The following is a 26,992-nucleotide window of genomic DNA, read 5'->3' as shown; positions in this document are numbered from 1 at the left end:
GTACACACTTCTCTTTTTCTAATTTATGTATTCCATTCCCGGTGATCCTGTCCCGCTAAACACAAATCTTTCTTTTCATTTTATTTCGTTAATTCTTGATATTGATAAGAACTAAGAAGTAAAGTTTCATTCAAATTAATCACTTTGACTAACAGTTTTTACATATATTATAAGTAAAAAAGCAGTAGGAACTAGAATGAACAGTGCAGTAGCAATAAATGCGAGAATATTTACTTCCATAATCTCATCGTTTCGTTTTTCTTTACTTCACAATAATTCGGGATTTAATCCCATAAGAGATGATAAATCTTTCGCCTCTAAATTCAATGGGATGAATTCCATCTCGATGATATCGAATCAGATCAATATCATGAATAAAAATATCTGAACTCTCAAATCGTCGAGAATTGAATAGTAGTGGAGGAAAGGAGGAAAGCAGCTTCAAAAGGGCAAGAGTTTTTGCTGATAGACGATTCCTGATCTTGGAAAGAACATCTTCAAACATGTGTTTTGTAACTCTACCTGTAACAAGATGGACTCCCAAATATTTCCCCAGGGTAAAAGCTATGTTTAACTGAGGCGTCTCTTCGGCGAGATAAAAGCCTTTGCTTTTTGGACATTAATACCCGAGTAACGACAAAAATCATTCAACGTAACATTGATAACTCTAGCCTGAGCCACTGTAGCTTCCGAGAAAAGGATAACATCATCAGCAAAAAAGAGGTGTGAGAGCGCAGGTCCAGTAGGAGAGGTCTTCACAGGTTTCCATTTTCATTACGATTAACCTTCCTCTCAATTAAAAGAGAGAGCTTCCCCATACATAAGACAAATAAGGAGATAATGGATCACCCTGTCGGAGACCCCGTTTAGGCTGAAAGGAGGAAAGCCTTTGAACATTCCACACAATAGATAAAGAGGACTGGGAAACACAATTCATAATGAGCTCTACGCATTTATCCGGAAAGCCAAAATCTCGGGGAGTATTAGTGAGTCCAATCTACTCTGTCATACGCCTTAGCAAGATCCATTTTTATAGTCATACCTCCTTGTCTAGAAGAAGTGCGACGGATCGAATAAAGTAATTCCTGAGCAATGATGACATTATCAGAAGCCAGGGATGAAACTAGCCTGAACGGGACTAACAATCTCATCAAGGTCTTAAATTAAACGGTTCATGGTGAGAATTTTATAAGCCACATTACATAAGCTGATAGGACGAAAATGAGCTGCTGTAGTGGGGTGAGTTTCTTTCGGAATAAGAACAATAAGAGTATTCTCCAATTCTATAGGAAAGGTCCCTGACTCAAATGCAGAACATACAAGATCGAAAATTGTGTCACCTACAATATCCCAATATTTTTGGAAAAAGACGGGTTGGAGCCCATCCGGTTCAGGGGCTTTATACGGTTTCATTGCCTGAATAGCAGCATAAACTTCTTACTTTGAGACAGGAGCAATAAGCAAATCAGCTTGAGCACTAGAAATACAAGGATGGTTATCAAGAGGAGGGTGATGAGCAGGAATAGACTCCACTGAACAGAAAAGAGATTGAAAATGCCTGAAAATTTATCCTTTAACAATATCATCATCAGAACCCCATTCCCCATTCTCAAGTCTCAATCTTTGAATTCTGTTTCTCTGCCTTCTGCACACCGTAGTCGCATGAAAAAATCGAGTTCCTTTGTCTCCAAGAAGGGCACCGTTTGGTCTAGAAGCAAAAACATAAGAAGAGTGGATAAGAAGAAGAAAAAGAAGAAACCGGGCTAAGAAGAGAAAGGGGAAGTTCTTCCGATAACGGGATTGAGAGCGCTGTGAGAGCGCAAGAGCTGTGTGATAGGCAAAGGACTCCACCAAGAGAGGATTGGAGGAAAGTAACCTACAACCTACCATTCGGATTGGCAATAGAGCACGCTTTCAGCCTAGTAGACAACTAAGCAGGAGGAAGGGGAAGTCTTACAAGCAACCTAATTCCTATGTTATAGCCTTCGTTCCCTGGTCTATCGGTGTGCTCCGACAGTGACGAGTTCGAGGAGTGAACCCGAGATATCTGGTTCAGAAGGTTGCCAATGGGGCTAGTGGCGTCCCCGCCCCGCCTCATGAAAGGGAAGCGATATCATTTGGTCGACCAGTCAATAAGAGGGAAAGCACGAACTAGGATCGACCTGCATGTGAGGCAGCGAGTGAGATCCCGAAGAGTTCCGAAAAAGGGTTAGGAGAGTTTGAAGATCTAGAGCGAAGCGAAAGGCCAACCCCGCGGGAAGGAAGTCAGAAGAGAAGGAAGAGACTTTTTACAAATTACAAAGATGAAGACCTAGAGCTAGAGCTTGTTGAGAAAGTCGCTTTAAAGATGGTCACCCTTTCCTATGGGAAGTAAGGAAGTTTCAAGCGATAGCAAAGGCCTTACCTTAGGGAATAGGATCTCTTTCTACGTTTACTGATGCGTCTTCGGATGCTTTTGCAAGAGCGTTTGCTTTAGCGTCTGCGGCTCGTAAACCGAGTGCTTCAGCTTCGTGGGATTTGGATAAGCGCCTGTACACTGTCCTAGGTTGGGTGTGCCATCAAAGGAGAGCCCTTGGGTATAGTATCGTAATTTTGGTTGTCACCCTCATAAACCCGCTTTCTCCACTTGAAGTGGTTGACTGGGAAAAGACCAACAACGGAACTCCTTGTTTGTTGTGTTCTCGCAGGGGAAAATTTATTATACTTCATACCGAAACAAAAGACAATAAGAGGCTGGTGAAGGGGTGGCTGGTCCGATCTGGGAATAGTCCCAACCCTTCCTTTCAAAGGGTTTCCAAGCAAGTCTGTAGAGGCCAGGGAATCAGATTCAAATGATGGACAAAGTCAATGCTTTGTCTTTATCTTCTTTTTGACGAGACAACGGGATTTAAGCTTCAAAACCTGCGTTTGGGGTCCCGATAAGGTAATCACCTATAAATTCTTCTAATCGTGAGATTCTTTTAGCTGAGATCTCAGTCTATCTTTGCATCTCTTGAGTATGTAAGGGCTAATGGAGTGAGTTCATTGATGTAGAGAAGATGGGAGAAATTCGGTAGAAGGCAAAAAAATAGAAAGATCTTCTTACCAGGAGTCAGATTCAAGTGATCCAAAGACTAGGGAATGCCCGTCCTTAGTAGGATTTCCAGTAGTCGGTTTTAGGTTGGGGTGCTAATAGTAGCATAGTTGCTTAGTCACCTTCCTCTTACGTATTACTATCTAGGGGCTTTTAAGCTGGTGTCTTTACTTATGTCATTAGCAAGGTGTAAACTACTCGCTTGGTCGCTGAAAGCCCTTCCCTTCGAAGGAAATGTACCTGTCCTAGCAATCTCTGCAGCTCCTTCTTTTTCTTGCTGCTTGGGCCTTAGCCTTGAGTCATTCCGCTATCATTCGAAATGGTCTATGTCGTAGAAGGTGAAATCTCATAGGCAGATGTAGTCTGGTAATCCAGAAGTGATGCATTTCTTTATGAGGGAAACTGGCCCATAGCCCTCTTCTTTTTATTTTCAGCGAACCGCGCCCCATTCTCACTGCCACAAGGCCCAGAGCCCATTATTCTAAATCTAAAGCAGCCTAGCCAAGGCAGGCTTTCGAGCAGGCAGGACAGATGCCGATTCTACCTCTGCCAACTTCCTATTTCTAGCAGGATTTTCTCCATCAACATCCAAGGTTTGTCTTAGCAAGATCCGGTCTAACTCTTTGAAAGATGCAGGTTCAATTCTTTCCTTAATGGGCGAATTAGCCACAGCACAGAGTAAATACCCGAGCAATTCCATTGCTATTGAATACGTTGGACTGTGAACTCTTGTTTAAGAAGCTGGGATCGGAACTTCTTCTTTCGCTTGTTCACGACTCTCCGATGAAGGCTTTCAGGCCTAACCGCAGCTATTTCTAGAGGAAGGAAAGAAGGGCTCAGCCAGACCCGGTTCAATTCGTTTTTTGCGGGAATACCTGGGCTGTCTTATGGCAGCGAAAAGAAAGGTTATTACGAATCGGCTCTTCCTTCTTAGAGAGATTAGCACTAGGAGTTTCTCACCCTAGCCGGAATTAGTGAAGAACAAGAAGAAGCTCTTGCCACTGTCGGCATAACTGCTTTTGGTGGTAAGGACATGGCTTAAGGAAGTTTTTTGTAAGGGCATCGCCCGAAAGCAAAGCGCTTAGGAAGGACAGATGAATTGACTCGATCAAAAACCATAAATGGGGCTAGTGCTTTCCCACCCACCGAAATCATTCCTGCTAGAAATAGATTAAGAGAAGACAGACGGTACCTTTCCTAAAGCCATGGTTCGGCACCTTCTATACAACTAGAAGCTAGAGAGCTTTAACCGAAAGGAGAACAAGCTGTTCACGGCTCGTGTCATAGCTGTTCAATCAAAAAGAGTCAGAATGACCGATTAGAGTACTGACAAGGATACATGAGGGCTGATGGGCCCCATTCTTTATGCTGCTAACTCTCAGTTTGGTCCTACTTCTGGTTTATTTTGTTACTAAAAAGGGAGGAGGAAACTCAGTACCAAATGCTTGGCAATCCGGTGGGGGTGAAGGGGAGGGTAAACCGAGGCAAAGTCGTTTATGATTGAATCTCAGAGGCATTCTTATCATTTGGTAGATCCAAGTCCATGGCCTATTTCGGGTTCACTCGGAGCTTTGGCAACCACCGTTGGAGGTGTGATGTACATGCACTCATTTCAAGGGGGTGCAACACTTCTCAGTTTGGGCCTCCTATTTATCCTATATACTATGTTTGTATGGTGGCGCGATGTTCTACGTGAGTCCACGTTGGAAGGACATCATACCAAAGTCGTACAATTAGGACTTCGATATGGTTTTATTCTGTTCATCGTATCGGAGGTTATGTTCTTTTTTGCTTTTTTTTGGGCTTTTTTTCATTCTTCTTTGGCGCCTACGGTAGAGATCGGAGGTATTTGGCCCCCAAAAGGGATTGGGGTTTTAGATCCTTGGGAAATCCCTTTTCTTAATACCCTTATTCTCCTTTCATCCGGAGCTGCCGTAACTTGGGCTCATCATGCTATACTCGCGGGGAAGGAAAAACGAGCAGTTTATGCTTTAGCAGCTACCGTTTTACTGGCTCTAGTATTCACTGGCTTTCAAGGAATGGAATATTATCAAGCACCCTTCACTATTTCGGATAGTATTTATGGTTCTACCTTTTTCTTAGCAACTGGCTTTCATGGTTTTCATGTGATTATAGGTACTCTTTTCTTGATCATATGTGGTATTCGCCAATATCTTGGTCATCTGACCAAGGAGCATCACGTTGGCTTTGAAGCAGCTGCATGGTACTGGCATTTTGTAGACGTGGTTTGGTTATTCCTATTTGTTTCTATCTATTGGTGGGGGGGTATATGAAGGAACGAAAGAGTGGATTGAGGAATGAAAGCTCGAAGACAAAGAGAATCGGGCTTTTCCAAAGAATTACTGCAGCTTTGCTGCTCCCTTTGATTATCATATACAAAAAAGTCTCTTCCACTTTCCTACCCAATCTCTCTTTATTCTGGCATATAAATGAAGGGATCGAAGAGATTATGGCAGATTATGTTCACCAAGAAATGACCCGAAATTGGATCTTGGTCTATTTGAGATTGTTCCTTTTAATCGTAATCAAAGATGTTTTCTTGTCTTTCGTTTCTTTTCTGAACAAATCGAAGAACCTAATGGATTCAGACAGTTAAGATACTTTCATCGGCCTTCAGGAGCGTAGCCTTATTCCTCAAATCAATTACTCGGCTATTAATAAAGAATTCCGGGTTTTCACTCCTCCCTTAGAGTTACCGCCCCGTGGGAACACCGGAGAAGAGGATAATCGCAAAAATCAATGTGGGAATAGCGGTCAATCTCAGATAAGTCGTCTTTTTTATTGATAGCACGTGATTCGGTCTTATTCGTCGTAATTCGATTAGTTAAGAAAACCCGTAGAATTGATAGAGGCAATCTTGCCATTTAGAATAGAATCTTCTTGCCCCTAAATAGTCCTAAGAAAGAAGGCATATAGATTCAATCATAAGAGAAGGAAGGGGGATTAGCCACCCCTCGTGCAGAGAAGAAAAAGTAGCGATTCCTAGCCTTATTAGTTAGAAAAGTAATCGAAGGGATTCGCTTACAGAAATTTAAGAAAGGGAATCCAGAGTACTCTCTCCGGGTAGGGAATCAATCTATTTGATTGAAGGAAGGTATTCGTGTACGGGAATCGAAGTGATTAGAACAGAACTAATCCCGTGGTTAGAGCAAAGGACGGAAAATCCTTCCAGTCCTCGATAGGGAAAGGAAAGGTAGGAGCACGCCGACGAGGCAAGTAGACCGAGACGACAGAAGGGATCCGCAAGGATCGTTACGAGCGATTAGGACCCATACCAATAGACTCCCTCTTCCCCTATTCCTGAACCCCAGAATCTGACTCTTGAGCTGGGTGCCGGGGTAAAGCATTTAAAGGAAAGAGACCTAGGCTTTTTATTCCCGATTCGCTAAACAAGAGATCAATTCACTAAGCGGACAGGCAGGGGAGGGATGCGCCCTCTGTATCCCTTCCTTTGACTTGACTCGTGACTCATACTTAAAAATAAAGAGAGGAAGACAGACGGAGAGTACTACTAAATAGAGGGTCACGGGGGAACAGAAATAAGTAAGGGATACTTTACGACACTGCCGCTCGACAACTAGACTGGAAAGCCAAGTTGGCCTTTCTCCAAAACTCCTGGTATGGATTCTGATAAGAAAATCAAAACCCTAAACCCGACTCTAAAAACTTTGCCGGCTGTGGTACTTATTATTGGAAGATGCGTCTTCTTCCTTCTCAGATGGCCTTAGCTTAGCGTCAGAAAGCAGCTCGGGAAGAGCTACTACTCAATTTGAAAATGTTCATTTTTCCGGCCTTGTCTTGTAAATGTGTCTCTACCTCTAGCGTTCTTGTCTTGCACGAAAGAGCAGTTCCGCTTTCTATTGTCAAGCCAAGGAGCTCACGAAGGGAAGACCACAGCGGAAACTAGCAGAGTGAAGCTCCCAACCACGAGAGGGGTGCGCTCTTTCTTCTTTCTTGTCTTTAGCCTGGCGTAGCGCACGATAAGTTCATCCCGAAAAGACGAAATGACTTGCTCGGTTCGCTTGGATCGACTTATCCCTTTGGCATACTAATTTACATTAGCCTCGATATGCTTAAAAGTGAGTGCCTTTGTACCTAACTCAGGCCTGTGTAGTGGGTGGGTAGACAAGGCAGTCAAAGTAGGACTCGCTTGTTTCGTCCGTTCGGCTCGTACAATTCTTGCTTTCAAGGCTCAGGTGGGCCGCTTAGGTTTTTAGGGGATAGGCAGGGCAGGACTTGCACTTAAAAAAAAAGTAGGCCCGACTTCGCGCCCCTCAGTCCAAGACGGACGCAGAGCTCTCACCTAGGTAACAATCTCGCGTGGGTAAGAAGAAAGCATCAAAGCTAGGCGTTTCATTCAAAAAGGCGCAGAACGGTGCAGGAGATGGAACAGTAGCTAGAGCTGGTTCCGGATCAGGCAACAGTGGTTTCAACCGGAGAAGGAGCAATTAGAGCACTCTAGTTCCCGTCCTATACTATAGTTCTCGTCCTGCCTTCCCAACAGGACAGACAGGTTTGCTATTCGACTGTCGGAGGTTCGAAATGAATGGGGAGAGAGAAGGTTGAAGTATACGTCACGTTGCAATACGGATAATATAAAGAGTGACGCCTTTCAAGTAAAGATGATCTTTCTCGTTGACGAATCAACCGGGAGGAAGGAATAGACTCGTACCTTCAAGGCGCACCTTTGCTTCAGTGGAAAGAGAATTGGCAATCACTGGGGAACGGAATTGGAGTAGCTTTCAACTCAGCTTTCCGCTCAACCTCAGGCTAAATAACCTGATATTGATGACAGCCGACCCTTCGCAGAAGGAAATCCTCCAGCAATTTATCTGGATTTGCCTCCCCCAGAACCAATAGCCTACGAGCCGGCTTAGACTGACGGGTACGAGGGGATAGACCATAAGAAAGGAAATCTACTTTATAGCGTGAGGGGGCGGAAAAAAGTCGTAACGTAATAAGAAGTAGGTTATGAGAAGCAGGCATGTAACCCTAGACTGCATCACCTACTCGCTCAGGAAAGTCAGAAGGGAAGGCATATCCGATCAGTCCTAGTCCTAAGGCGCTGTAGGAGCTTACCTTTGGTTCGGGAGCCCAATCCGCGCCTAGGTTCTTCGTCCTCTCATTTGGAAAGGCAAGCAAGCAAGTCAGGCCTTTCTTGATTGAATAGGCTTCAACCGTCCCTAGGTCTGAAAGCTAGTCTGAAAAAAGAGAGGTCATCCAAGAGATAGGAATAGGAGAGCCACCGAGTCCTCGTGTAGCAGAAGTTCGTTCCCCCGCCGAAGAAAGAGGTGGAGTCCTGAGGCGATTGCGGTAAATCGTCTTGTTTAGAAGGAGGGCTCTCCTTTTTACGGAAATTTCCCGGGGATTGACTCTTATATGGTATACGCCCACGCTACGTCTTTGAAACTACCTATGCTTCCTGGAGACAATACGATAGCTTAACAGTCTCGGGCTTCTTCCTTATTCAATTCACAGATAAATAGCATGGATGAAATGCCAGAAGTAAAGGAGAAGTAGCGGAGAAAGAACTCACACTAAACCTAGCGAGAAAAAATCATCGTATTTAGGACACGACTGCGGTCTCTTTCTGAAAGGTTGCTTCAAGCTACCGCTTCTCCTGCTAGACCCGGGTCCTCTGCCTACGCTTCAGATCGCCTATAGCTTTTAGAAAGAAAGCGCTACAGCACCCTATTTCGAACAAAGCTAGAAGCCCGGGCAAAGAAGCTCTTTCGGCCAAAGTGGAAAGCCTAACCCAACCGTCACGGATGATGCTTACCAAGAGCTGGAGCAGCACTTTCTAACAGCCACTTCTTACTTCCCTCCCTCCAGGAACAGCACTCGCGGACTTATTGTTTAAACAAAGGGGCACATCTTTCCTTGCAACTGATTACATGTGAGGAGCCTCCCTATCTTTGCTTTGTTTGGACTGACCAAGGACGTAGCACCTTTTGATGAGAGATATGAACATCGAGAAAACTAGTATTTTCTGAATTATATGAAGCCGGTAAGCAAACAGCAAATCCGTGGGTATTTGAACCCGGTAAAAAAGTAGAATATGGAAGAACGGGAGATCCTTTTGAGCAGCCTGTTATAATAGGAAAGCCTTATATCTTGAAATTAATTCATCAAGTTGCTGATATGATAAAATACATGGACGTTCCAGCGGGCATTATGCACTTGTTACACAACAACCCCTTAGAGGAAGGGCCAAACAAGGGGGACAACGGGTAGGAGAAATGGAGGTTTGGGCTCTAGAGGGATTTGGTGTTTCTCTTACAAGAGATGCTTACTTATAAATCTGATCATATTAGAGCTCGCCAAGAAGTGCTTGGTACGACGAACAATACCTAAACCTGAGGATGCTCCAGATTCTTTTCGAGTTGTTTTTCATTTCTTTTCTGATTCCTCTCAATGAAATTTGCCATGTTGCACTAAGTTACTTAAGGTTTTAAGGAAAAAAAGGAGGTAATGCTAGACCCTTAACCCCAAAGGAGACTACTTCTAGAACATAAAAGTGAGGGAGGCTACTTGCTTTTAGGAGGGTAGAAATTCTTTTCTTCCGAATTCGGAAGATTGAAGGAAGTCAATGATTCGGATATTTGGCTGACCGAAGGGAAGAGACTTCTCGCGTTTTACCCGGGTGACACTCAAGCATTTCCACTAAGCAAGTCACTCGGAAAAGAAGAAAGTTCATTCCACCTATGTACGAAAGTGGTCTTTTTTTTCTTGATCCTGACATCCAAACCTTCTCTTTACCGGTAGCATGAATAAGAAGAGAGAGAAGATGTCGCAGATCAGCTGTTAGGAAGAAGAGTTTTGTTTTCGGTAAGTAGAGCGAGTCTAGGGTTCTAATCCATTCAGCCTTGTCATGGCTGGTCACGGTTAGAATTCAAAAAGGTGGGTAGAGATGAAGGCGTGCCTTGGGCGTCGGGGCTAAGAGAGTGATCGAAAGATCTCCCTTGGTACGCGACGTTCTTGCGAGCGAACTCCCGAACGACAGGTAGAAAAGGGCGGCCTCGAGAAAGGGAAGCAGGAACAGCTATATCTTATGAAAAGAAATTACCAGCCACACAAAAGACTGATTTTCTTTCAAGGCTTGAGACGAGTTTCTAGAGTAGATAGACTAGAGAAGGGGAAGCAGAAGAGCCAGCCTGAAATTTGATTAAAATGAAATAAAAAGTAAGCGCGTATGTCGCTGGGCTTGATTGCTTTCACAAGCGTGTTCTTTCCTAGGATTCTTTCCCGCCTTCCTTTTCAATAGGAAAATGGATGGCACCGCGCCGGCCTTTATTGCTCTTTGCTCTTTGAAGGACTTTCCTTCCCTGTTCCAGTTAAGGATAAGAGAAGGACTGCCGTTTTTTATTCCTCTTCCCATTCCCAGTTCTATAAATGAAAGAATTTAGGCATATGGATAATGTGGAGTGGAGTTTGAGGAGTCATTTCTACCATTTATGAGAGCCGGGAACAGCAGAGAAATTCCTCGATGCCCGCTCATCAAGTTCCCTCTAAAGGGTTGTCTGAGGGTTTCACCTCGAATCAATTCAAGGAACCTCATCGATAAGATTGTCAAGAGCCAAGGAGAAGCTGGGGCACTTACAATAAGAATTTTTTGAGAAAAAATCTCTCCGTTGACAGTCAGACTTGGTTTCTACCAATTATTGGCACTGGAAACCAACTGACCGAGTCTTCCAACCGGACAAAGAAACGAGTCATCCACTTCACCGAATTCACTCCTTGGGAACTCTTCGACACCTAGTCCAAGATGGCACCATTAGGGCTGCGAAATGGACGCCAACTGAGACCGAAACGAACGCCTTCCGTTCCGGAGGCTTTTTGACGAAGGAAATGCTTTACCTAATATTCTTACTCCACCCACCAACTTTCAAAACGATATTTTAAATGGAAGACAATTCTCTTAAATATGAAAATAGACTCTTTCTTATTTCGAAAATTCTCTTCGATTCTACCGAATTCGCATCAGAAAGAGAGGCTTTGGCCCAGCCATAATGAGATCAATCACGAGTCTTCGCTACAATTCCTAAGTCGTAGCTTGGAAGGTGACCAGAAATGGAACGTATGACCCATATGATCCCGGATCTAGAAATGAGGCTAGAGCGTGAATCCTCCACTTGGAGATTGGCTTTATCGGGGAATATTTCAGCCTGTGTCGACCCCTATTTGATAATCGATGGGACAAGAATCACAGGAATGAATTCCCAGGAGTCTCCTTTGAAGCAGACGCCGAAACAAAGGCTCCAAAATCAGTTATTTCAGGGGCATAATAAGCCGTTGAGTCGGGGAATTGATCTTTCGACTTCAATAGGTTCCGGCTCGGCGTGAGCTTCGGAAGAGGAGTTCACTACTAAAGAAGTGCAAATTAGGCTCACCTGATGTTGTCCTTTTTGATACACCTTCAGGGCCGGTTTTCCCTATCTATTGATAGTTGTATACCCAACCTTTCCCTTGCTGTCCTAACCGAACCAGGCTCGGCCTAACCCACCAGCCTTCTCGTGTTAATACACTCACGGATGAAATATCATACATATGCAGAGAAAGGCTTCCTTTGCGCATAGCGGAGTTGAAGGTCAAAACAAGGCCTTGATCACTAGAAACGTCCAAACCAATGGTTTCGGGAAGCTCTATTTAGATATCTTATTTTCGAGGACATCCATCCAATACATTTCGATACACCGTATGATAGACTCTATTAACTCAAACTTACGAGTAGGGTCTCACATGGCTTAGAACAACAATTTTTTCGTAGCATATCAGCATGCCAGGAATTTTGCAAGAGCAAATGGAGAGCGAAAACGGAGCACGAAACCAATTTCGATATGAATAAGATGGAGAAGAAAGCTCCTGCTTTGAGGTAGCACTTGATGAGGGTGGTTCGGGTGGGGCCTCTTCGCAAGGAGGGGAGTCTAGTTTCTTTTTCAATTCCACCGGGGAGGGAAACTAAAAAAGATTCAACTGAGGATGATTCGCCAACAGGTAATGAAATTACATATGAATATTCTACATCTGACTTTACAACAGATTTTGCTTCAACAACAGATGCTGATGCGCCGAAGAGGTATGGTACGGAAAGAAGAAGAATGCATCTAAAGCAGAGTATACTGAAATTCAGTCTATTGCTAATTCAATTCCTTTCTTTTCGACATCGCATTCCCTTATTCCCGCGAGTCAACTACCCCGCTCCTTGCTTGGATAAATGCAACAACCATTCCATTCCGTTCTATTGACCACGCTTACTTACGCTTAGCTACTGTGACGCGGGAATCAAGGCAGGCAGCTAAAGGACTACTTGACCACCAGAGCTAAAACTCCAGGAGATATTCTCTATAGAACGGAGTTCCCTGGTTACTTGCTCTCCAAACCTCCTGAACAACAGGTCCCACCCGCGCTGCTTGCCTGCTTGTTCTGCCCTCGCTTCCACATCTACTTAGCTTCGTTGCCTGCTCCCCGGGGAAAGCTTTCATGTAATAAACAGGTAAAGCTCCCCGGTTAAGGAGAGTTAGGTTCTCTATATTATTAGAAAGCTAGCTATCAAAGAACTAGAGCATCACTCACTACAGGCAAATAGGAAAAGCCAGCCCACGCTTTAGCTAATGAGGCAGGCAAGCTACCTAGTGTTCCAAAGCTAAAAGAAAAGGTAGTTCGCATCTCGTTATCATAACGGCTTCTACATATAAGTAGTTTGCCAATCGGTAGTTACAGCCGGGACCGGGCTTCGTTTGGTATAAGAGAATGAATGCAGTGTTGATGGAAGACACTCCCCTTCCAAGAGAGAGTTCTCCCATCTCCCATAGGAGAGAGCAAATTTAGCATTTCCTTGAGGGTTAGGTAGGTTTTTCTTCACATTCGCTCGAATTATATTACCTTCGGTACCCTCATATCAACACCCCTAATCCGCGATAATACCTTCAACCGTGATTCCACTTCCCGAAAGAAAAGACAGAACTCTTCCTTAATATACATCATTCTCAATGGCACATCCGCTTGAAGTCGAAAATATCTACTTGAATCTCTCAACAGCGGACGATTCTGTCCGGAGTAGCTGCTTCCGTAAGAGAAGGCACACCAGCCAGCCGGGGCAGAGGAATCCATTTCTATTAGATATGCGTCAAAGGACTAGAGGAAGATGTTCGCAAGCACAGAGGCTTTGGAATTTACAAGGGCCTTTCAGATCTCTGCCCGGCCTGAGAAATTCCGTATGCCAGAATTCTGTATGATGGGACCACAGATCCTTGGTCAACTCTGGTGGAGGCAAAAGGCTTTTATTTTATTTTATATAGAAGCGGGCAGTCGTTGGGCCTTCTTTCTTTGATTTGAGGATAGATGCAATGCTGCTCTTTCGCCTCATCCGCTACCTTACATTAAGTGATTTCACTGTCGATGTTCATGCAGCAGATGGATGGAGAGATCAAACTGTCAGCTGTGCCATTAGAAGCCCTTTCCCACTTCTTGTTTGGGGAGAACAGCCAGTCAGAAGGAGAAGGTAGAGACTTGACGCCGGGTATCTCTTTTGATTGAATCCGTGATAACTGATGTCAAGTATGAAAAACCTCCACTTTACTGTCAAAGCTCCTTGTATATAAGTCGTTCCCTATCGCTATCGGTTGAGAGACTCCCTACCTAGGACGTCAGACTCTATCTCCCCTTGTAACTTCTATCCTAAAAGCCGTCGCTTTCCCCTATCCTTTCTATTTTGCTAAACGGCCTTTCTACTTTCTATATCATACGAGCTTAGGTTGGCTCCCTCAACCGGTGTAAGAGTCGTACCCTATTTGAAAACCATAACTTGTCAGTCCTACCTTCAAGAAGCCAAGGGAGGATTTAACAGGCAATACGTACCTTAGGTTATTCAAAGGAAGAGTAGATCAGTTTAGCCAACTGAGGATTTGGTTTTTTTGAAAGATGGAAGGCTGGACATCTTGTCCCCGTTCCTTTTAGTACACGGCATTCGTGAGATGCGGACGTAGGGCTGGCGCTTATACCCGGATTGGAACCAAAGAATCCCCGTCTGGGAAGAGCTCGACGCTTTCCCTCTGAAAAAAAAAGAGAGCAAGGCTTTTTCCTTCAACACATAATCCCTCGGTCACTTCCTCCCTCGAAAGCTAACAACAGCGGATAAGAGAACTGCTTGTGAAAGAAGACTTGTTCGCAGCTAAAGAGACAGAGGACAAGATCAATAGTAGAAGCAGGTCCATGCCCTGCTTCTTGTTTGCCGGGTCTTTCTCGCTTTGAGCCGGGTCTGGTAAGTAAGGACTTTGCCTGGTATTGACTGATTGCGATTGCATCTTGTCTGCTATTTTATTTAAAGATAGAAAGATTCGACGGCCAGTAGCTTTTCCGTTTTCGGGCATAAGAAACAATAGTTGAGAGAGAAAGAACTTCCGCCGAGGCTAATTCAATTCACGATTGTTGAATCAGCCGTGATTGCTAACGTCTGTAATTTAAAGAGAGTGCCCCCATCCCATGGGGGATAAGCTCTTCCTTCTCTCTGTCCTGTGCGTGCTATTTATGAAGACCTTGCTATCTCTAAATTCTTTCACTACTCTTTCTCTTGGCAAAGTCCTCCCACTAGTTCTAGAATTCATTCCTCTCCCAGCTATTGATGCGTCCGCTGCTAGTTCACGGGAGCTCGCTAGGGCTATTTGAACTAATAAGAATCTGTTAGAGTGGGCAAGCAAAGAAGAATCGGAATCATTGCCCGAAAGCAAAGCAAGGGAATCAACGATCTACGGTGAATTCGATTTCACGATGAGAGAGATTGGAACAGCATCCAATCCTGATTTTCACTCTTTCGAGATCGAAGAATAGCCTAGTGCCTATAGTCTAGTAAAGTAGCCAAGCTAGGGATGAGACTCACCTTGCCAACGGAGATGGCGAGAAGAAAGGATCACGACCAAATCGACTCGGAACTCTTGTTTAGCAGTGAACGAATCCGATCTTTGCTTTGAGGGAAGCAAGCTAAAGGTGGGCTAAGGGAAGGAATTCAAAGCCGGGACTATAGGGCATGAGACTCGGATCTAGGATCAAAAGACTGACTGAAGCCGAGAGAGATGGGCCCCATGTCAATCGAGTGGAGGTTGAAGTCCCAGAAAGAGACCGCCGTGCAGGAAGCGGCGATAGCAAAGATTACCTTCACTCATGACAATATGCTCATGGAAGGGAAGCCATGAAGCTAAAGGGAAAGGGAAGACTTCCATTTGTTGGGTAGGTCTAGGGCAAAGGAAAGAGAGGTGTGGCTAAGGAAGGGTGAGGCGACGGGTTTGGAATCTTTCCCATCGACTTGACCGGCAGAAGTCTACGATCCTCCAAACTAAAGCCGTCGAAACGGCACTCAACCGAAGCCCTTTCCCCTAACCTACAAGAAGGACCGAAGGGAGGCTAGGCCTTCCCGAAGATCAACTTGACCAAGGTAGAAAGATTGCCCGAGGTAGGGCGGAGAGGTAAGGTGGTTAGACAGCGGGAGAGGAGAGAGTACCGAGTACGAGAGTCAGTTAGTTGCTAACCGAAAGAGAAGGGAATTGAAGAATTGAATCCCATTTGGTTTGGTTGCTAGCGAGTGAGGGAATCGCAGATGGGCTTATGACCTAGAAGCTGACCTCGAAGCTCCAGCTTACTTCGCTTCGGTCCCTAAGCAACTACCTTCTTATGGCCTCGGAGAAAGCCAATATGGCATGTCTATTTGAAAACAATGGGATGATCAGAACGTGAACTCTGATAATAGGGGTATACAAGTTAACCACCTAGAATCGATCCATGACCGCTAAACTAAAGGAGTCCTTTACCAAACCGTCTTTACCCGCCTCAACCGATCTTAGCTCGGACATGCGCCAATACTGACTCCTTTCCCTGGGACAGCTAATCAAAACTAATACGGCGGGAATCCCTTATCTTTGAGACTACCCTTAGGACTCTATAAAGTCATTTAACAGCAGAACCCTCACACGAGAGCCAAAAAGAAGGCTTTCATTAAGAGAATTCGCCCATACAATAGAACAAGGAGAGCAATCAACGCTATGGCTACTTTAGGACTATTCCCGCCTTAGGACCCCTACTGTGACAACAGCTACTACGCATCCCACATCATAAAATGCTATCGACGAAACAAACCTTTATCAAGCATATCACCATGACCTGGTACAGAACCAATCTTCACTTTTCGACATCCGTAACGGATTAAGAAAAGCGTTCTAACGGCAGTTACACAGCCCCTGAATGTCTTAGAGAACTGTAAGTGAAAGAAGGAAGGATACTTAGTAGCTGGGAATGCGGCTAGCTCAGCTAGTTTACTTACTTGTTTGTACTCCCATCTGAAATACTACTTGAAGTCCATATTCAACTCAAACAAGAAGCAAGCTACCTAGCTCGTTTACCCTAAGTCGATCGGGGGAGCCTTATTCAATATTCAATTTCAATCAACTACAATAAAAAGAAGGACAGAGTTTTTCCTCATTTTGATCTATTGTCATTTATTTGATCAGCACTGCGCCTCGGGCTTCCCTTTGTACCAAGTTATCTTGGGCAGATGGGAACTGTTGAAGATATGACTAAAGGGGTCAATTATGCATCTGCTGGTGCTGGAGTTATATTCTCAAGTGGATCAGAACTGGTAAGCTCCTCAGTACTAAGAGGATAAGATCGCAGATTCATCAGCTATGCTTACAACTAATCAACAATCATGTAATTTTGCTGCAGGGTCAACGAATCTCCTTCACGCAGCAAATTCAGCAGTTCACGGATACTTTGCAGTCTTTTATTTTGAACATGGGCGAGGCTGCTGCGAATGAGCTCATCTCGAACTCAGTCTTTTATGTTTCTATTGGAGTCAATGACTACATACATTACTATTTGCGTAATGTATCCAATATCCAAAACCTGTATCTACCATGGAGCTTCAACCAGTTTGTTGCAGCGGCAGGAAATAAAGGTGATTTTTCTAGTTTTCTACTTCGCATATTTTGTTGTGTTCTTGAAAGGATGGTTTCTTGTACTTTATATATTGAGTAATGTCTGATCGTATTCATTTATGTTTATGGAACAGAACTTGTACAATATGAATGTCAGGAAAGTAATTCTCATGGGGCTGCCACCTATTGGCTGTGCTCCATACTATTTGTGGAGGTACAACAGCAAGAATGGGGAGTGCATTGAGGAGATAAATGACATGATTCTGGAGTACAACTTTGTAATGAGATATATGATTGAAGAGCTAGGTCTGGAACTTCCTGATGCCAAAATCACCTTCTGTGATATGTATGAAGGTTCGATGGATATAATAAAGAACCATGAACTCTATGGTAAGGCGCCTAACGTTTTTCTCCCTTTTGTCACTGCCTTGTATGTTATAGCATTCACAGCTCATACTTCTATGATGTTTTCACTCAGGTTTTAATGTCACTACTGATGCTTGCTGTGGGTTAGGAAAGTATAAGGGATGGATCATGTGCTTTGCATCAGAAATTGCTTGCAGCAATGCAACCAACCCGGTGGGATCAATACCATCCAACTGATGCAGTGAATGCCATCTTGGCAGACAATGTATGGAAAGGCTTGCACACAAAAATGTGCTACCCCATGATCTTAGAAGACATGGTTGCTCCCAAGACCAATAATCAGATGCAGAAGGTTTAATATTGTTTTGAACTTTGTGTTCAACTGATCAAGTACTTAGTCCTGGAAAATTCAGTGGTCTGAACCTGTAACTGACATCGATGTCTAATATTCATGTAGATAAGAACCAACAAGAATAATGTGCAGCATTCGTGTAGATGAAGTGCTGAGATTTTGTAATGTAGGTATACAATTGTATAGATGTGACATTACTTAGGTACTTTGTATCTTGATTGATGGTAGATTTTGTATATATGAAATATAATCAATGTTATCACTTGTTAATATCATCTTCGGTGTCTGATCTCAGTACGAAACTGGGAAGTCTTTTGAATGAATTAACAAACCTTTTCCCTCCGTGGAGTGAGATAGAAAAACCCGGGATTTTCGCTTAAAGACCGATTTCTCTCCGTAGACTCAGGAATCGTTTTGAAAACACCGTTGGCTTAACTTAAAAAGACGCTCTTTACGAAAGAACAAGAACAAAGAAGAAGCGGGGAAGCCTTATTCATTATGAAATCAACTACAATAAAAAGAAGGCATAGGCAATCCGAAAATGATGTGTAGTTGAGTGAAGAATTGGCTTTAGGAAGAAGAGAGCGATGGGTAAATATGTGGTAGGACTTTTCTGGCAAAGAGTGAGTTGCCGGGGTAAGGGAATGAGTTTCCAAAGAATATGAAAGGAAAGGGAAGGATCATTGAACAAGCTTTGAAGATCTAAAAGCTACTGGCTGCACCTGGTCTTGATGTAACCAGTCCGCGGGAATTAGAATCATTGTTGGGCGCATTAAGATTTTCTTTCCCATTACTCTGTCTCGTAGGACATTTCTATGTAGCAAGAAGCTCTGTTCAATCAATCTCATAGGGAACTGAAGCAAGAAGAACTATCGATTAGGCATAGAAGTCAAACTGGAATGAGACCTTCTGGGTTAAGCGATTGAAGTAAGAAAGTCAAGCTTTTGCCAGAGGATGAGTCTTTCAAGTATCGGCAGCATTCCCTTTATCAAAGTATAGTACGCTAAGGAAGGTTTTCTTATAATATATAAAAAAGAAAGGGGGAAGAAAGATTTTGACTCGACTGATCTTCAGATTGAGAAGAATCTCAGTTTGTTTACTGATTCTATCATCCTGAGAGACTACAGAAGTTAAGGCATAACTTCCTGGATCACTCGCCGAGCCGACTAGACTACCACAAAATACGAGGGTGAGATTTTATGTGCATTCGGATTTCGGTCACCCGAGAAGGGCTCTAGTCCTGTCTGCAGAACGGTCCCTGAAATGAGTTGGAAAGGAGTGGAACGTCAAGTGAAGACCAAAAGAGTAAGGCGCTCGCCTCCTCCCTAAACGATAGGCCAAGGGTGCTGCTCTGCTCCGTATCTCTCTCCTGGGGAACCTTCCACCCTGTCTTTTTATCCCGACGGGGGCATAGCTAGCTTCTTTTTGGTTAGCGTAGGGATGTCTATTCAAGGATTCGAAGCTTTATACGGTTTCTACCCGCAGTCTGATTCCGTTGAGTCAAGATCCCCGGTAGCCTTGAGTGAATGACCTAAGCAACGGGTAGATGTATGGTTGGTCCACGCCACGCCCCCTTGATGCATTCCGTAATCCGTTACTGTATAGCCCGCCCATTTCCTCTCAGACAAGCACGTAACTATCTCCAGTCGGGCTAGCGGCTCTATCTTCTACTGATATCGAGCTAGGTCCAGATAGCTAAATTTATTGTATTACCATTTCTGGACGTTTCTACGGTTTATGGTCCGGGATGCAAAGACATCCTATCGATCGATTTATCTATAGCTTTTTGCCCTCTCAGCCGAGATCGGTAAGATTTAGATTGGAAGATTGGGTGAAGCCTAGCTTCTTTCTTTCTTGCCTCTGCCAAAACCAATAGGAATCGGAGCTCCTTCTGAGTAGAATGAGGAGGGTGCAGACCGATTCTAGCTTTCACAGATGCCCGGTATCTTCCGGAGCTGTAGTCTTTACACACTAAGTAAGCAAGCTTTGGTTGGCTCTATTAACTCAAGATATCCATCATCCCCGGAGTAGGCGCTATACTAATTTAGGGATCGAAGCCCTCCTGAGGAATAGGTTTAATTGTTTAATGTGATAAATCGCCGAGGTTATGAAAGGCGCTCGACCAAGATTGAAACAGCCAAGAACAACGAAAACCTTTCAAGCGGACAAAAGCTTTTTAAACCCAGATGATTCCACCAAATCTAATCCTTCAAGAGCGGGGGATAGCAACCAAAGAAAACCGTTCGCAAGGCTAGCGCCCGAGGCCTGCAAGTTACCAAACAAGATGTTTGCCCATCGCCCGTCCTACTAATAAAAGAGCTGGGGTGCTTATCGAATTGTTGCTTTGTCGCCCCGGGGGAATTTAATCCGTCCTACCTTCAATCGTTTGGAAGGTGGGCTAGAGGTAGGTATTACTACTGACAGGGTGTAAGCCAGGGATGGGAGGAACAGAGGAAATAGCTTTGGGATACCTAACTACAAGAATAGGACATCCGGAACTGGGGACTTCAAAGCTTAGATCTATGATTGCTGCGGAAGCGTCTACAACCGCCGGTAACATCTTCAGCATCTGTAGAAAGGGGAGGTGCTTTAGGAAAGGAGACTGCGGAATAAGCGTTAGCAAGAGACATTGAATCGAACTTCTTTTTCCTTGGCGGAGAAAGCTTCTTCTCGCCCCAGAGTCCCGAGAAGAAGCTTTTCCCGCATTCCTGTTGATGCAGAGATCAGACGAGAAGGCCCATCTCTTTACTAGAATCCGATGTGATAGAAGGAGCTGCTCTAGCTTAAGCTTAAGTCGATTCTTACTTAATAGAATAGCCGAACGAATTAGCCATAGAGCTCATCCCCGGTTAACTAGTTGATGATTTCTTGATGGTTGACTGCTATATCTTAATTAGAGAATCGACTGGTCACTCATGCTTGAAAGAAAAAGAATAAGCGATGCCATTGAATCTGTTAGGGGAAGGCTAGAAGAGAGTAGCTCATGACCTCGGGGGAGAAGGAAAGGAGCTCTTGTCTCTTCTTTCATAAGCTCCTCTTCCTCTCCGCGACTCGTAACGAATGCTTTAATGTGAATGGTATCGTTATCGTATATAAAGTAGTTGATCCCGGCGAAAGGGAAATTATGTTCAAAAACAGGGATCCTTAGTCTTGAATATAACTGCATGGGTTTACTTTATTTCTAAGAGTTAGCGGGCGAAGGGTAAATGATTGAATTTAGGAATCCAACATCCTCAGTGGAAGAAGCCAAGTCAGTAGCGAAGAGGGGATTGATTTGAACAAATAAAGTAGTGCTTTCTAGTTACCGCACCGTGGGAGCAGATAGATTCAGTGGTGATCTGACTTTCTTTCTTCTTTTCTTACCAGAGTGAGTCGCGGATGTATAGAAAGGCTATTCCCTTTTTCTTTTAGTGATAGCACAGGTGAGACCTAAGATAATAGACTAGCTTCACTAAGTCTATTCTATTCCCAGTCGCAATAAAAAAGCATTCCTTCTTCATTTGACCTCCGACTGGAACCTTCGACTAGTTTGGGGGAGTTCAGTGAGCCAATCAATCATAATCAAAAATCTAAGTATGCCCTAACTCTTTCTCCAGAACCCTTCTTAGGACTAGGACCATGGGTAGCTTTTGTTAAGATCTTCCCCGCTGCTTGACTTTGCACAATAATAAGCTTTTGACATGTTCACAAATCCGATGCCTCGAAAAGTGAGTGAAGGAACCCGAGGGGTCAATAGGAATTGTCTCTACTCTATCACCTTAAGGTTAAGAAGCATGAGACTGAAGAAGTTAGGCATCCGTAGCAAAGGAAGCAGTCCCATGCCGTCAGGGCCTTTTCTTCTCACTTTATCGATGGAAAGAATAGGCTTGGGCTTCTCCAAGCTCCCTCCTAGAACGGCAATTGGGCTGCAGTTCTGCCTTTCCTTAGAAGAAATATCGTAGCGTAAGTTATGAAGTAGAAGTCAGACATACTAGGATTCTTAAATCCGTTGATTGAATGTCTATCACACTTTAACATCCTAGGAAGTTTGAACTCTTGTTTCATACCATCTCTAATAAGTGCATTTCCCCTGAATCAAGAAATCCCAACATCTCTCGAGAAGAGGAATAAGACTTGATTTTTCATAACGTGGGCAATCCCTCAATAAAGCTCAGACTCCTAAAGACCGTCACAAAACTGACAACTGGGAGAGTCTGCCAATTGTCGCTTGAATCTGTTGCCGTTAGTCAATAACCTGCCATGCACGACTAACCAAAGGAATGATCTGATCCGTTGAGGGCCATCCCATTTACAGACTAAGCGACAAAGCCTGTCCTCTGGAGTAAAAAAACTCTTCGCACACTAGACTTAACGGAGAAAGCAAAGCACCATTGGATGTGTGTTTCCAGGCCACTCAGTCTTGAACAGCCCCACATTTGGGCGGGACCGTGGCTGCTATCTTCATGACAACAGAAGCAGGCAGAAGATGAGCGAAATCCTCCCATTTCCATTGCCTATCACCCAAGAGACACCCTCCAACACCTTAGGCCAGACTTTTCACCTTCCACAGGGGAGAGTCCTGGCTTCTAGCTTTGATGGAAGGGACAAGGTCATATGTTCTCACATACTTTCCCCGCAACACCACGACCCAAAAACTCTCTGGCTCATGAATTACACCCCACCCCAATTTCATGAGAAGGGCTTCATTGGTGATTGATATCTTGCGAATTCCAAACAGGTTCCAAGGCCCTCGAAATTAGTTGATATCGTACCCGTTTTGAACGGATAGGGTTTAGCTGCGATTTTCTCTATTGTTGCTTGCTATTCGAAGAATAGATCTGTGCTCAGCTGGATTCGTTGGACCACTTTCTTATTCATCTGATGGGAGGTTTGTCAGTCTGGTTCGAATCAAGGAACGGAATCCGGTTCTACAGGGCCAAGAAAGAAAAGCCTTTCCAGCTAGACGACGGCATTCCAAGAAGGAACTTCCCCTTCCTATGGTACGGTCCCCTATTGATGAATCACTCGAAAGTGAAAGAAAGGAAGAAGAATTTAAAATTCTCTACTTGGTGCAGTACGCCATCGAATGTTGCGGGACGGAGCCAGATTTTACACGTCTTCGAAAAAACGTCGGGTAAGTCATTGGGGCCTGCGCCAACTACGTGGGACCGACATCCGGCCGTACAAGCTTGGAGGTCCTGGGCTGAAATGAAAAAATGCACCTTATCTTGCGTTCTTTTCACGATTTCGGGAAGACCAAGGCCGTAGGCTCGCACGCTGGCAGCAAGGAGAGAGGACTGCGTCTTATATCTTATATAAAGAAATAGAAGAATGAGGCCGGAAGCAGGATTCGCAGGAGATATAATTGCATTGGGGAGAGGCCTATCTGCAGTTGTCGACTCTGAACGAATGGTTGGTTTTTTGCGAAGAAGAGGTGGTAACTATTATAAAGAATCAGATCTCGTTACAGTTAGGAAAGCAGGAAAGCCAGTCAAGTGGACGCTTCCTCTCCAAGCAAGAGACGGCACGGCTTTTTGGCTGAGGGTTGGTGGGTGGTGTGGCTTGCTGCTCTCGGAAAGACTTAATAAGCCATAAGAAGAATTACAAAGCCAATACGCAGCTACTCTGATTCCGTTATTCGGATTACGACGATTGCGATTTCTGCTCCTGCTGGCTAGTCAAGCTAAAAAGAAGAGGTGCTATTGCCGGAAGAGATACGCTTGCTCTCTAAGACAGACAAGATAATATAGAAAAGGAAGCAGAAGGAAGTTGCGCGGTTCAGTCTAACTAAAGTTCCTGCGCCAGAAGCTACAGCTACCTTTCAAAAAAAAGCTGCTACATCCGCTCTTTACATTCGTACAGTTGTACTTTAAGCTTATAAACAGAAAGCTGCTTCTGTATCGGTTGGGGAGATGATTGTGCCGATTCTTCAGTTTCGATTCTTTTCAAGAGACGAGACGACATCTCATAGTTTACTGCTTTTCGAAAAGCCAATGGAGTCGCTTCTAGGTCAGAAAGTAGGGCAATGGTCTCTGCCTTTGTCCAGGGAGGTTGTGGCTTTCCCCCATTGCCCTGACTCAAAAGCTTCTTTCTTTCGAGGATCGATTGGAGATGGCTAAAGGTCGAAAAAAAAAAATTGAGGGACCTAGAGCAAAGCTAAGAAAGAAGAGAGAGAAATTACAGGAAATAAGCCAAGGATGAACATGACGAGGTCCTTATTTAAACCAGAAAGTTAGGGAACAAGAAGAACAACAACACGGGTAAGGGAAAAGGCCTTACTAATATATACATACGGGGTTTTCCTTATTATAACTAAGTCTTGTAAAGTGGTATTTGGTTGCTTGCCCCTTTATTAAAATTAAAAAGGTTAAGTTTAAGTAAAGTGAAGCTTTCGAGCCCCTTGCTCCCATGGCTTTCTTGGTCGGACCAACCCAACCATCTGCAACATCTGATGTCTCCAGTGAAAGTTCTTCCTCCATTCCGGCTAGGGTGGGGAGGGGATTCCCGCTGCTACAGTTGGAGTTGACGGTCCTAGTTCTGTTACAGTAAGAGCTGTTGCTGGAAGAACCAGTGCTAGTGACTAGACTGTTGGAGGAGGCTGTTAGAAATGTTCACGTAGAAGCTCCTCTTTCATCTGCTGGTATAGATGAAGCTCTTGGGATCTTATCCGCTTCGGAGGTTGAAGGAGGTTAATCTATAAGGGAATCAGCTGGTATTGAATCTTCCTCTATCCCTTTCTTTTCATTTCCTGGACATCTGATATTCTTTTTTAAACAAGGATCTGACGTGATTCAATATCAATTATCAATAGAAACTTCACTTCTTTCTACCTGGCCACTTTAAAATGAAAATCAAACTTTTTTTAGCTTTCATCTAGGCCTTTCAGGAAGGAAGTCAGGCACTCATCTCAGGGACATGCCCTGAACTTTAGCTTGAGCCCTTCCAGTAGTCTTTGCTTTGTGAATGGAATGAATTTGTAGTGTTGAAAGGTGGAGCAGATCTTGGTCTTATGGACTGGCTTTCTAACCATCCTGAATATTGACCCCCACGATTCTTTCTCTCTCAAACTTGACCTTCTTTCCAAGGCTAACATGACGGTATGCAAGCCCTGCTCTACCCCAATTTCAGCTGGTTTTCAACTGGATGGGGATCTTCGATCCTACAGGATGGTGGTCTCCAATACTTGACACTCACCCGACCCTACATTTGATGTGAATTAGGTCTTTCAACATATTCATCTCCCACGAAGAACGACTCATCGCTGTCAAGCGGATTCTTCGCTTTCTCAAAGGCACACTCATGGGTTAACCATCCCTCCCATTTCCTTTTCTGATGCTAATTGGGCTGGAAACCCAGATGATCGTCGCTTCACAACTGGATCCTGGGCTCCTATCATAGTGCACGAAGAATTCTCACGCTCTAGTACCGAAGCTGAATACCGGGACCTCGCTAGCACAGCTACTGAACTGATATGGCTCCATTACGGATTTCGTGATCTTGATATTCACATCAAGGATCCCCAACTACTTAACTGTTACAATATGAGTGCCACTTACCTTGCTGCTAACCCAGTGTTCCATGCTCGTACCAGGGATAGATTTCCACTTTGCTTTGCGACGTGGGGTCAAGGCCTTAACAATCGATCTCAAACCACATCTACTCATAGTATTGGTTCCTCATTTGAGTCTGTGAAATCAGACTCTTTTGAACATCGAAAACAAACAAGAGAAAGGAGCTACATGCAACTACAAAAGGAAAGAAGAGAGCTCACATCTAATTCTTATCTAGCCTAGCTTGTTCTAACCTTCAGGCAAAGACCTTGAGAGATCTCATTAGTTCTTTTCTGTCCTAGATTGCTCTAACCTTGAAGAGGAAGAACTTACAGTGAGGTAAGGAAGTTCAAGGTAAGTCCTCACACTAGGATCTACTCAGCTCTTAGCCTAGCAAGAGGAAAGCAACAAGAACTGATCGATAGAATCTATTCTTATATGGCCTAGCTTGCTCTAACCTTCCAGTCAACAAGGATAAAGTAGCAGATATTACATTCCAGAAACTAACCTTCCTAAAAGGAAAGATATTTGAATGTGTTAAGCATATAACAACTAGACTTTATAAAGAAAAAGGCAGCTGCAGGCTGCTCCTAGCGCGTCATCGGACTGCCAAGCACCCTTTACACGATAACAAGAAAGATGAATTAATCGTTCCTGCATGAACGTGTTGCATCAAAACTTCCCTCTTAAAAGGACTATCTTCCTCCCTTACTCAAGTAGTAATAACAGGGCCTTAACACAAAAAAAAGAATGAAAGGTGCAGATAATAAGGCCATTCATCTTAACATCAAGCGTGTTGCCTCTACTGATCAAGTGGCAGATATAAATGGCTCTGCTGCAATGAGAGCAAGGGCAGCACCAGGAAAGGGGATTCACTCACCTGCTTGTGATAGTTGGAAGGAACGCTAGCTATATGCTTAACACATGCAAATCGAAGTTCCAATCGAAGGCACTTTGCTGTGACCGAGGAAGGCTAGTCAGAAGGACCAACGACTACTTACTTTTACAAAACCAGTGAGGACTGAGGGCGAACCCCGACTCTACGGTTGAAAGAGTAGGTGGTGCTGCGTCTTTATGCTTCTTTCTTTTGCTGCTGATCTCACATCGAGAACAGCTCCTTCTTGTTCAGGCAGATGATCCTCCGATTCCGAGAAATCGGTAAAGCGGGAGGCCCCTCGACTCACCTCTCTATCTATAAAAACCCCTCCCCAGAGGAGAGCTGAAGCTCCAGGATGAGTATGTCCTGGATTCCCGGATTCATTCTCGTCCTGATCTACCATAGAATTTTCGGAATCTACAAAAACATTCTAGGAGAGGGCTCGTAATGATCTTTGAGAAGATCAAAAGGTGCTGAAGTGGCAGGATAGGGATGGGATCTTTAGGTTTTTGTGAAAGGGATGCTCTTATCATGTTATTGCTGAAAAGAAAAACCGAATTCCTCTATTTGATGTCGATTCATCCACACTTCCATTCCTTGTAGAGGAAGGCTAACTGCTTGCTGGCTGGGAGCTGTATGAGCGGTAACGTCCACGTACGGTTCCGTGAGAAGGGCGGTGGACAGAAATGGCCTTGTTGTACCTCACTCTCGTCTTCAATGGGGTCTGCTCTTTTTTTTTTGGGAGAGTATGCCAATATGATCTTAATGAGGTGCGGGGCTTTGCATCTGACATTCGTTGGGCTTCCCTCTTCGGGAGCCTGCGTCCCGGCGTTTTTGTGCAATAAACCCCTC

General features: G+C 44.2%; 1 protein-coding gene and 1 pseudogene across 1 annotated transcript in view; both read left to right on the top strand.

Moving 5' to 3' along the window:
* The first annotated feature begins 11,164 nt into the window (after window positions 1-11,164).
* LOC105138843 (GDSL esterase/lipase At1g71691-like) lies at window positions 11,165-26,011 on the top strand (annotated as a pseudogene).
* LOC105138834 (uncharacterized) overlaps window positions 23,026-26,992 on the top strand; it is a 10,530-nt gene continuing 6,563 nt past the window's right edge. Inside the window, exon 1 of the mRNA XM_011045046.1 lies at window positions 23,026-26,992. This exon is cut by the window's right edge and continues 6,563 nt beyond it. The gene's annotated coding sequence lies outside the window, so the exon portion shown is untranslated.

Source organism: Populus euphratica, unplaced genomic scaffold, assembly GCF_000495115.2.
Source record: "Populus euphratica unplaced genomic scaffold, PopEup_1.0 scaffold83.1, whole genome shotgun sequence".
Lineage (NCBI taxonomy): Eukaryota > Viridiplantae > Streptophyta > Magnoliopsida > Malpighiales > Salicaceae > Populus > Populus euphratica.
Note: the sequence above shows the minus strand (reverse complement) of the source record. Positions and strands in the feature narration are given on the sequence as shown.